The sequence below is a fragment of the Zingiber officinale genome, chromosome 1A, assembly GCF_018446385.1.
Source record: "Zingiber officinale cultivar Zhangliang chromosome 1A, Zo_v1.1, whole genome shotgun sequence".
Classification (NCBI taxonomy): domain Eukaryota; kingdom Viridiplantae; phylum Streptophyta; class Magnoliopsida; order Zingiberales; family Zingiberaceae; genus Zingiber; species Zingiber officinale.
In genome coordinates this window covers 9645258-9658111 of record NC_055987.1, presented here as the reverse complement: position 1 = coordinate 9658111, position 12854 = coordinate 9645258, and the positions used below count along the sequence as shown (strand labels likewise).

The following is a 12854-nucleotide window of genomic DNA, read 5'->3' as shown; positions in this document are numbered from 1 at the left end:
AAAAGAGACAATCTGGCGTCACCCGGACTCAAATCGGAGACCTTCAGTGTGTTAGACTGACGTGATAACCAACTACACCACGACACCATATTAAAGAGAATGAAAAATGTGAATTAAGAATATAAAATATAAAATATAAATTTGTATTAATTATTTTTAAATTTTAATTATTCAAATAAATTTACCTCGTGATTTATCTTGTTTGATTTAACCTGGAGACATGCTGTGAGGAATAACTAAAATGAATGTAATCACTTTTTACGATAATTAGAGAAACATCTCATTTTGTACACATGAAGTCTTTTGCAAATTGACATCCGTTGAAAGGACAAAAATATGGTTATGAAGAGATAGTAAAAATGCACTCCTATTAATTACATTTCCACTAACATTGTGATGATTCATGACTTATTTCATCTTCGCGGGATGTCTAATTGGTTAAAAGAACGAACTTACTAGAATAACGTAAAGGATGATGGTAATTAATTTTACTACAAGAATGCATATGATTGGAATAATTGTCAGCCGAGTATTTAAGATGGTAGAAGGTATGCCATATATAGAGAAAGCACATTCCAAAATCTAAACATTTCTAAAAAAAATAGTAAAAAAAATAGATATACTAGCGTTGTCCGAACTCAAACCAGAGACCTTCAATGTGTTAAAGTGAGGTGAGGTGATAACCAACCACTCCACAACACCATATTAAAGAGAATGAAAAATGAGAATTAAGAATCCAAAATATAAAATACAAATTTATATTAATTATTTTTAAAAGTTTAATAATTGATATAACTTTATCTCATGATTTACCTTCCTTGATATAACTTGGAGACAAGTTGTTACTGTAATACTCCAGTTCTGAGATTTTGGTTAAGTATAGCTTAAAAGGTTAGATAGTACTATCCATATCACCAATGTGCGCCTTCCTTTTTGGAATCCTAAACTTAAGAACTCCAAAATTTAGCGTGCTTGACTTGGAGAAATCTGAGGATGGGTTATCTCCTGAGAAGTTTTCCAAGGTGCGTGCGAGTCAGGACAAAACACGCTAAAAGGACCTCCGGTGGTCTGTGGAGCTAATCATCAACCCGATGGACAATTATGGTGGTGTTCCTGGTTCGATCCGGGCGTGGCACGCCCGAGCTGGGGCATTTAGATGGTATCAGAGCCACCTTGCGGCCGTGAGTGCGCCTATGGCAGGAGCACCTAGGCACCACCTAGCAAGGAAGATGTTGGGATTTGTTTGTGGTGTGATTCGTGGTTACACAACGAGGACGTTGTGTCTTTAAGTGGGGGTGATTGTAATACTCTGGTTCTGAGATTCTGGTTAAGTATGGCTTACAAGGTTAGATGGTACTATCCATATCACCAAGGTGCGCCTTCCTTTTTGGAAGCCTAAACTTAAGAACTCCAAAGTTAAGCGTGCTTGGCTTGGAGAAATCTGAGGATGAGTGACCTCCTGGGAAGTTTTCCAGAGTGCGTGTAAGTGAGGACAAAGCACGCTAAAAGGACCTCCGGTGGTCTGTGGAGCTAGTTGCCAACCCGATGGGTAATTCTAGTGGCATTCATGGTTCAGTCCGGGTATGACCCGCCTGGGCGGGGCGTTACAGATGGTATCAGTGCCACCTTGCGACCGTGAGTGCGCCTGTGGCAGGAGCACCTAGGGCACCACCTAGCAAGGAAGATGCTGGGATTTGTCTGTGGTGTGATTCGTGGTTACACAACAAGGACGTTGTGTCTTTAAGTGGGGGTGATTGTAATACTCCGGTTCTGAGATTCTGGTTAAGTATGGCTTAAAAGGTTAGATGTTACTATTCATATCACCAGGGTGCGCCTTCCTTTTTGGAAGCCTAAATTTAAGAACTTCAAAGTTAAGCGTGCTTGACTTGGAGAATTCTGAGAATGGGTGATCTCCTGGGAAGTTTTCCAAGGTGCGTGCGAGTGAAGACAAAGCATCCTAAAAGGACCTCCGGTGATCTGTGGAGCTAGTAGTCAGCCCATGGGCAATTCTGGTGGCGTTCCGGGTTCGGTCCGAGTGCGGCCCGCCCGGGCCGGGGCATTATAGTTACGAATACTTGAAATGAATGTAATCACTTTTTACGAAAATTAGAACAACATCTCACCTTGTACGCATAGAGCCTTTTGCAAATTGACCATTGAAATGATAAGAATATGGTCATGAAGAGATATCAAGAATGCACTCCTATTAAATACCTTCCCACTAACATTGTGAGGATTCTAGCTTATTTACGTCTTTGCGAGATGTCTAATTGGTTAAAAGAATGAAATTACTAGAATAAGGTAAAGGATGAAGGTAGACGGAAGCACATTCCAAAAATCTAAACATTTTTTTAAAAAAAAAATAAGTTAAAAAAGAGAAAATCTGGCATCGCCCGAACTCAAACCAGAGACTTTCAATGTGTTAGACTAACGTGATAACCAACTACACCACGACACCATATTAAATAAAATGAAAAATGAGAATTAAGAATCTGAAATATAAAATATAAATTTATATTAATTATTTTAAAATTTTAATTATTAAAATAAATTTACCCCGTGATTTACCTTGCTTGATATAACCTAGAGACAAGCTGTGAGGAATATCTGAAATGAACGTAATCACTTTTTACGAAAATTAGATAAACACCTCACCTTGTACACATGGAGCCATTTGCAAATTGACCGTTCAAAGGACAAAAATATGGTCATGAAGAGATAGTAAAAATGCACTCCTATTAATTACCTTTCCACTAACATTGTGATGATTCATGACTTATTTACGTCTTCGCGGGATGTCTAATTGGTTAAAAGAACGAACTTACTAGAATAAGGTAAAGGATGAAGGTAATTAATTTTACAACCATAGTGCATATGATTGGAATAATTGTCAGCCAAGTGTTTAAGATGGTAGAAGGTATGCCATATATAGAGAAAGCACATTCCAAAATCTAAACATTTTTTAAAAAAAAATAGTAAAAGAAGAGATATGCTGGCATTGCCCGAACTCAAACCAGAGACCTTTAGTGTGTTAGAGTGGTGTGTGATAACCAACTACACAATGACACAATATTAAAGAGAATGAAAAATTAGAATTTAGAATCCAAAATATAAAATACAAATTTATATTAATTTTTTTAAAAAGTTTAATTATTAATATAAATTTACCTCATGGCTTACCTTCCTTGATATAACTTGGAGACAAGTGGTAAGGAATACAATGAATGTAAATACTTTTTGCGATAATTAGGGCAATTCTCACCTTGTACACATGGAGGCTTTTGCAAATTGACCGTTGAAAGGACAAAAATATAGTCATGAAGAGAAATAAAAAAAAAAACACTCCTATTAAATACCTTTCCACTAACATTGTGATGATTCGTGACTTACGTCTTCGCGGGATGTTTAATTGGTAGAAGAACGAACTTACTAAAATAATGTAAAGGATGAAGGTAATTATTTTTACTACAAGAGTGCATATTATTGGAATAATTGTTAGCCGAGTGTTTAAGACGGCGGAAGGTATGTCATATATAAAGGAAGCACATTCCAAAATCCAAATTTTTTTTAAAAAAAATACTAAAAAAAAAGAGATAAACTAGTGTAGCCCGGACTCAAGTCGGAGACCTTTAGTGTGTTAGACTGACATGATAGCCAACTATACCACGACACCATATTAAAGAGAATGAAACATGAGAATTAAGAATCTAAAATATAAATTTATATTAATTATTTTAAAATGTTGATTTATTAAAATAAATTTACCCTGTGATTTACCTTCCTTGATATAACCTGAAGACAAGTTGTGAGGAATACTTGAAATGTGAGAAATACTTGAAATGAATGTAATCACTTTTTACGATAATTAGGGCAACATCTCACCTTGTACGCATGGAGCCTTTTGTAAATTGACCATTGAAAGGGCAAAAATATGGTCATGAAGAGATAGCAAAAATATACTCCTATTAATTACCTTCCCACTAACATTGGGATGATTCATGACTTATTTACGTCTTCGCGGGATGTCTAATTGGTTAAAAGAACAAACTTTCTAGAATAAGGTAAAGGATGAAGGTACTTAATTTTACTACAAGAGTGCATATGATTGGAATAATTGTCAGCCGAGTGTTTAAGACGGTGGAAGGTATGCCATATATAGAGGAAACACATTTCAAAATCTAAACATTTTTTAAAAAAAAAATAATAGTAAAAAAGAGATAAACTAGCGTCGCCCGAACTCAAACCAGAGACCTTCAGTGTGTTAGAGTGACATGATAGCCAACTACACCATGACACAATATTATAGAGAATGAAAAAATTAGAATTAAGAATCTAAAATATAAAATATAAATTTATATTAATTGTTTTTAAAAGTTTAATAATTAATATAACTTTTTCCTATGATTTACCTTCTTTGATATAACTTGTAGACAAGCTCTGAGAATACTTGAAATGAATGTAATCACTTTTTACGAAAATTAGGGCAACATCTCACCTTGTACGCATAGAGCCTTTTGCAAATTGACCGTTGAAAGGACAAGATTATGGTCATGAAGAGATATAAAAAATGCACTCCTATTAAATACCTTCCCACTAACATTGTGATGATTCGTGACTTATTTACGTTGTCGCGAGATGTCTAATTGGTTAAAATAATGAACTTACTAGAATAAGGTAAAGGATGAAGATAATTATTTTTACTATAAGAGTACATATGATTGGAATAATTGTAGTGTTATAGACAGAAGTACATTCCAAAATCTAAACATTTTAAAAAAAAATAGATAAAAAAGAGATAATTTGGCGTTGCCCAGACTCAAATTGGAGACCTTCAGTGTTCAGTGTATTAGATTGACATGATAACCAACTACACCATAACACCATATTAAAGAGAATGAAAAATAAGAATTAAGAATCTAAAATATAAAATATAAAATATAAATTAATATTAATTATTTTTAAAAGTTTAATAATTAATATAACATTACCCCATGATTTCCCTTTCTTGATATAACCTAGAGACAAGCTGTGAGGAATACTTGAAATGAACATAATCACTTTTTATGATAATTAGGGCAACATCTCACCTTATACACATGGAGACTTTTGCAATTGATCGTTGAAAGGACAAAAATATGGTCAAGAAGAGATAGCAAAAATGCACTCCTATTAAATACCTTCCCATTAATATTGTGATGATTCATGACTTATTCACGTCTTTGCGGGATGCCTAATTGGTTAAAAGAATGAACTTACTAGAATAAAGTAAAGGATGAAGGTAATTAATTTTACTGCAAGAGTGCATATGATTGGAATAATTGTCAGCCGAGTGTTTAAGACGGTAGAAGGTATGCCATATATAGATAAAGTACATTCCAAAATCTAAACATTTAAAAAAATAGTAAAAAAAGAGATAAACTAGCGTCGCCCAAACTCAAACCGATGACCTTCAATGTGTTAAAGTGACGTGATAACCAACTACACCACGACATCATATTAAAGAGAATGAAAAAAATGAGAATTAAGAATCTAAAATATAAAATATAAATTTATATTAATTATTTTTAAAAGTTTAATTATTAATATAAATTTACCCTGTGACTTATCTTCCTTGATATAACTTGGAGACAAGCTGTGAGAAATACTTGAAATGAATGTAATCACTTTTTATGTTAATTAGGGCAACAACTAACCTTGTACCATGGTGACATGGAGGCTTTTGCAAATTAACCGTTGGAAGGACAAAAATATAGTCATGAAGAGAAATCAAAAATGCATTCCTATTAAATTCCTTCCCACTAACATTGTGATGATAAGTGACTTTTTTACGTCTTCGCGGGATGTCTAATTGGTTAGAAGAACAAACTTACTAAAATAAGGTAAAGGATGATGGTAATTATTTTTACTACAAGAGTACATATGATTGGAATAATTGTCAAGCGAGTGTTACAGTGGAAGGTATGCCATATATAGAGGAAGCACATTCCAAAATCCAAAATTTAAAAAAAAAAAAAAGATAAACTAGCGTCGCCCAAAATTGAACCAAAGTCCTTTAGTGTGTTAGACTGATGTGATAACCAACTACACCACAACACCATATTAAAGAGAATGAAAAATGAGAATTAAGAATCTAAAATATAAAATATAAATTTATATTAATTATTTTAAAATTTTAATTATTAAAATAAATTTACCCCATGATTTACCTTCCTTGATATAACCTAAAGACAAGCTGTGAGGAATACTTGAAATGAACGCAATCACTTTTTGCGATAATGAGTGCAACATCTCACCTTGTCATATGGAGCCTTTTGCAAATTGACCGTTAAAAGGACAAAAATATGATCATAAAGAGATAGCAAAAATGCACTCCTGATAATTACCTTCCCACAAACATTGTGATGATTCATGACTTATTTATGTTTTTGCGGGATGTCTAATTGGTTAGAAGAACGGACTTACAAGAATAAGGTAAAGGATTAAGGTAATTATTTTTACTACAAGAATGCATATGATTGGAATAATTGTCAGCCAAGTGTTATGGTGGAAGGTATGCCATATATAGAGGAAGCACATTCCAAAATCCAAACATTTTTTTAAAAAAAATACTAAAAAATTAAATTAGCATCGCCCGGACTCAAACCGAAGACTTTTAGTGTGTTAGATTGACGTGATAATCATCTTTACACCATGACACAATATTAAAGAGAATAAAAAATGAAAATTAAAAAACTAAAATATAAAATATTAATTTATATTAATTATTTTTAAAAGTTTAATAATTAATATTGATCCGGTGATAAGGACGGGGGACCCTCATGGGCGGAGGGTCAAAGACATGTGGAGGTCAACCCAAGTTCGCGCCGAACAAAGGATGACGGGCCGAACGGAAGGATGCCCTGTCGAACGGAAGCATGCCGGGCTGAACGGAAGCATGCTTGGCTGAACGGAAGGATGCAGGGCCGAACGGAAGGATGCGAGCCCGAACGGAGGATGTCGGGTCTAACGGAAGGATGCCGAGCCGACCTGACATTCGGCCAGGAGCTTCCCGGGCCGGACAGAAGACAACCCGACCATGGGCGGGTTTCTGACGCTCATAGTGAAAAGGGTCACCTAGCCGAGCGGATAGCCCACTCGGCCGAAGCATAAAGCATCGTTGCTGTGGAACACTCTCAGCCGAGCACCCGGGCGGACCGATACCAACGCCCGGTCGGACGTATGCCTGCCGAGCGGCTGGCCGCTCGGCGCGGGAACAGAAGAGACAAAAGGACAAAGGAAACATCAGGGGAACATCTCCTGACAGCGGGTATGTTCAACGACCAGGCCATACGCGAGATCTTACAATAGAGGATCCCGCTGTCACATCATAGATGTGCTCGGACTGTAGTAGTATGGTGTCAGGTAAGCTCTTCTGACAAGCTCATACCGAGGTATGGACAGAGGACACGTATGCACCTCGGTATGTGTGCCCGAGCCTCTTCACAGCTCTATATAAAGGGTCCTCACCCTTCGCCGGAGGTGCGCGTTCTTTGATATTTGGAGCCACTTCTTGGTTGTCTGCTTGCCTGACTTGAGCGTCGGAGGGTCGTCGTCGGGAATTCCTTCCCTGCCCGACTTCCCTGCAGGTTCGCCGGAGGACCATACAATCGATCGGGGATCTACGTCAGCAACGCGGAGAGCGTCACGTGCCCAGCGTCCGTTGATTCGGCTTTCGGACAGGATCAATTTGGCGTCGTCTGTGGGAACGCTCCTGTATCCGACCGGAAGCAATGGACGAGGTTGGATGACCGCACACGATGATGCTCTCCACGAAGGAGCTCGACACTCTAATCAAGGCAAGAGCAGCTAAGCTCGTGGAGCAACAGAGAGAGAATGCGCAAGCCGAGTGGCTGAAGCAACAAACAACGTCAGCATCAGGTGGCCGAGCGGAGGCAATGATCCCCGAGCGGACTCCTCCCCCGAGACAATGATCCAACCGGCATTCAAGGGGGAGCACTGCCGAGCGGATGATGATGGATTGGGACTTAGATCAACCATGAAGCGCAAATTATCTCCAGCCTTTTCGGGGCAGGGTGAAAGGTGCACCAATATAATGTGTGTTGTATATTTTTCGTTTGGCTGTATATTTGAAATGCAGGAAGCAAAATGTTAAACGCAATTGGCATTATCTGCCGAGCGGCCTATCTCCATGATGTATAAGATCCGAGGCACCGACTCATTGTCGAAGACCCCGGGCCGATCGGCCGGGTGTAAAAATTAGCCGAGTCAAGTCATCGAAGACTAAGACCCCTCGCCGCTCGGTAGGGTGTATGTCATCAGTGTCAAAATTAGCCTTAATGGCCGTCGAGCTCCGACGTTAAAAATCGAGAGATGAGCCGGCATCTATAAATCATCCTAGCGGAAGACCGTCGAGCTCCGACGTTAAAAATCGAGAGACGAGCCGGCGTCTATAAATCATCCGAGCGGAAGACCGTCGAGCTCCGACGTTAAAAATCGAGAGACGAGCCGGCGTCTATAAACCCTCCGAGCGGAAGACCGTCGAGCTCCGACGTTAAAAATCGAGAGACGAGCCGGCGTCTATAAATCATCCGAGCGGAAGACCGTCGAGCTCCGACGTTAAAAATCGAGAGACGAGCCGGCGTCTATAAATCATCCGAGCGGAAGACCGCCGAGCTCCGACGTTAAAAATCGAGAGACGAGCCGGCGTCTATAAATCATCCGAGTGGAAGACCATCGAGCTCCGACGTTAAAGATCGAGAGACGAGCCGCCTATAAATCATCCGAGCGGAAGATCGCCGAGCTCCGACGTTAAAATCGAATGACGCCGGCGTCTATAAATCATCCGAGCGGAGGACCGCCGAGCTCCGACATTAAAAATCGAGACGAGCCGGCGTCTATAAATCCGACGGAAGAATCGAGCCCGACGTTAAAAATCGAGAGACGAGCCGCGTCTATAAATCATCCGAGCGGAAGACCGTCGAGCTCCGACGTTAAAAATCGAAAGACGAGCCGGCGTCTATAAATCATCCGAGGGAAGACCGCCGAGCTCCGACGTTAAAAATCGAGAGACTAGCCGACGTCTATAAATCATCCGAGCGGAAGACCGTCGAGCTCTGACATTAAAATCAAGAGACGAGCCGACGTCTATAAATCATCCGAGCGGAAGACCGTCGAGCTCCGACGTTAAAAATCGAGAGACGAGCCGGCGTCTATAAATCATCCGAGCGGAAGACCGTCGAGCTCCGACGTTAAAAATCGAGAGACGAGCCGGCGTCTATAAACCCTCCGAGCGGAAGACCGTCGAGCTCCGACGTTAAAAATCGAGAGACGAGCCGGCGTCTATAAACCCTCCGAGCGGAAGACCGTCGAGCTTCGACGTTAAAAATCGAGAGTCGAGCCGGCGACTATAAACCCTCCGGCCGGAAGACCGTCGAGCTCCGACGTTAAATATCGAGAGTCGGACCGGTGACTATAAACCCTCCGGCCGGAAGTAATGCTGTTTAGCGGTAATTCCAGTTAAAGCCATGCATGTATTCAACTAAGCGAGTCCGGCGGACCAAGTGTGCAAGCGGGTGGGTTACCAAGAATACCCCGTAAACATCTGACTAAAATCCCATTTGCGAAACGAGATATATTCAGCCGAGCGGACTAGCTATACAAAATACTTCGTGAGAAATCCCTTGCAAAACGCAAGAGAGGTGGGATGAGAGGCGATTAACGAGGAGAAGCAGAGGATGGTTTCTTGGATGTGCTGCTCGGCACTACGGGCGTCCAGTCAGTCGGACTATGCGCCTCCTTCGACTAGACTTGAAGGGGAAGCATGTGATCCGGTGATAAGGACGGGGGACCCTCATGGGCGGAGGGTCAAAGACATGTGGAGGTCAACCCCAAGTTCGCGCCGAACGAAGGATGACGGGCCGAACGGAAGGATGCCCTGCTGAACGGAAGCATGCCGGGTTGAACGGAAGCATGCCGGGTTGAACGAAAGGATGCAGGGTCGAACGGAAGGATGTAGGGCCGAACGGAAGGATGCCGGGCCGAACGGAAGGATGCCGAGCCGACCTGACATTCGGCCAGGAGCTTCCCGGGCCGGACAGAAGACAACCCGACCGTGGGCGGGTTTCTGACGCTCATAGTGAAAAGGGTCACCTGGCCGAGCGGATAGCCCGCTCGGCCGAAGCATAAAGCATCGTTGCTGTGGAACACTCTTAGCCGAGCACCCGGTCGGACCGATACCTACGCCCGGTCGGACGTATGCCTACCGAGCGGCTGGCCGCTCGGCGTGGGAACAGAAGAGACAAAAGGACAAAGGAAACATCGGGGGAACATCTCCTGACAGCGGGTATGTTCAACGACCAGGCTATACGCAAGATCTTACAACAGAGGATCCCGCTGTCACATCATAGATGTGCTCGGACTGTAGCAGTATGGTGTCAGGTAAGCTCTTCTGAGAAGCCCATACCGAGGTATGGACAGAGGACACGTATGCACCTCGGTATGTGTGCCCGATCCTCTTCACAGCTCTATATAAAGGGTCCTCACCCTTCGCCGGAGGTACGCGTTCTTTGATATTTAGAGCCACTTCTTGGTTGTCTGCTTGCCTGACTTGAGCGTCGGAGGGTCGTTGTCGGGAACCCCTTCCCGGCCCGACTTCCCTGCAGGTTCGTCGGAGGACCATACGATCGATCGGGGATCTACGTCAGCAACGCGGAGAGCGCCACGTGCCCAGCGTCCGTTGATTCGGCTTTCGGACAGGATCAAATATAACTTTATCCCGTGATTTACCTTCCTTGGTATAACTTTGAGACAAGCTGTGAGGAATACTTGAAATGAATGTAATCACTTTTTACCATAATTAGGGCAACATCTCACCTTGTATACATGGAGCCTTTTGCAAATTTACCATTGAAAGTGTTGGGGATCTTATGGCCGTCTAGAAGGGGGGTTGAATAGTTGTTTCCCCCAACTTGATGCTTTTCTACGTATTTGTTAGTTGCGCAATAGAAATATAATACTAAATACAAATATAAAAGCTAAAGACTAAAGGAAATAATAAAGAATAAGCAAACAAAAAGTTAAACTAAAGACAAGAATAAGAAAGCAAACCACTACACATTGTTTAACGTGGTTCGAAGATTAAGCTCCTACTCCACGGATGCCCGTAAGGTGAACAATCCCTATCCGTTGGTGGATTTGTCCCCGGAAACTCCGGCTAGGACAATCCTCCTTGTCGATGGAGAAACCTCGCCACAACTTGATCAAGATCACCTGGGTTGCAATGAGAGCTTGGAGACTCTAATTAGACTTTAACCAAGTCTAATTTCATCACCATGGCCAACCATCCCAAGCTCTATCTCATAGAGCTTGGGAAGAAACAACCCTGATATTTTACTGTTACCAGCCGACTAGTGCATGACTAATGGCTCTCCAACGGCTCTTTACAAGTCGACTGGTGCCAACACCAGTCGACTAATCCCAGTCGTTCGGACATAGAAACTCTTTGTGCTCACCCCCAGTCGACTGGTACAACCCTAAACCTAAGGTTTCCCTTCCCGAGTACATTTCTCTCGCACTCGAACCCTCACGACTCACTTGACTCTTCTTTGCAGCTTTGACCTCTTGTCTTCAAGCCTACTTCCTTTGGCTCTTGTCCCTCGGATACATTCAAGCTCACGGCCCATCCCCAATGTCATCCTTCCCATATGCCTAAAAAGTCACTTCCCTCGGCCCTTATCCTTGCTGCCTTGTCCACGGTCCCTCGGATGCTTCATCCTTCACTGGACTCGAAGCCATTAAGTTAAGTCATATGTGTATCCTGCAAACCTGCACACTCACATGCACATATCAAATAATGAGGGTAAACCTAACTTAAACCTTTTTTCCAAACACCAAAACACATGGTCACACAGACCATTGGGATTGCTCTAACAATTTCTCCCTTTTTGATGTTTGGCAATACGTTTAAGTTAGGAAAAATAGAATAGCTAATAACAATGCTAATAACAAATGGACTTACGTTGCCAAGGCTACACACTTGGACTTACACCGCCGAATGAACTTACATTGCCAAGGCTACACACTTGGGCTTACACCGCCGAATGGGAAAAAAAAACATACATTAGAACTTATCCCAAGACTCCCCCTATACCTAAGATCCCCATTGAGCTAGAAATTTTACCACAGGGATATTTAAGAACCTATAACAAGGCTCCCCCTACACAAAGGTATTTAAGGTTTTCCCAACTAAACCTTACTTCTCCTCCTTTGCCTAACATTAAAAAGTTTCCAATAATATCCTAATTGTTGAGAACTTGATCATCAAACTAACTCTAAACTCATGTATTTATCCCCCATAGATCTCATACACCTACATGAGTTGACCTGGTCAAAACAAATGCTAAAAAATGATATTAGACTTGTCACGCCCCAGAGGAGTCCCTGTCTGAGAAAATTTTGGCAGCATCTCCCCTGTACGGTGGACAATCTGAAACTTTTCTACATCCTCACATACCTCAGCCACAGGCGGCTGGAATAATAACAATAAATAAAATCAATCACCACGCAGTTTATATAGATATTCAGCCTCTGGCTGTCACAACCACGCAGTTAATAATAGTAATCACGAACAATAGTACTCTGACTCGAAATCCACCCTACTCAACTACACTCGTAAAGCTCAAATCCGATGAACTCACCTCTTCTGCCGTCCAGGCAGGCATATAGTAGAATAAATCCAAATCCAAATCCATCGACATAATAAAATCCATACAATGTCCATAAGTAAAATAATCCAAAACATAACAAGTTCAAAACAATCTAGAACAGAAAAGAACCCAAAAGAAAACCAATCATAT

At 41.4% G+C, this 12854-nt stretch overlaps 1 non-coding gene across 1 annotated transcript; it reads right to left on the bottom strand.

The window, feature by feature from the left end:
- Positions 1-13: 13 nt before the first annotated feature.
- On the bottom strand, positions 14-87 carry TRNAV-AAC. Its single transcript has one exon. It is a non-coding gene; the product is annotated as a tRNA-Val (tRNA).
- Positions 88-12854: the final 12767 nt, after the last annotated feature.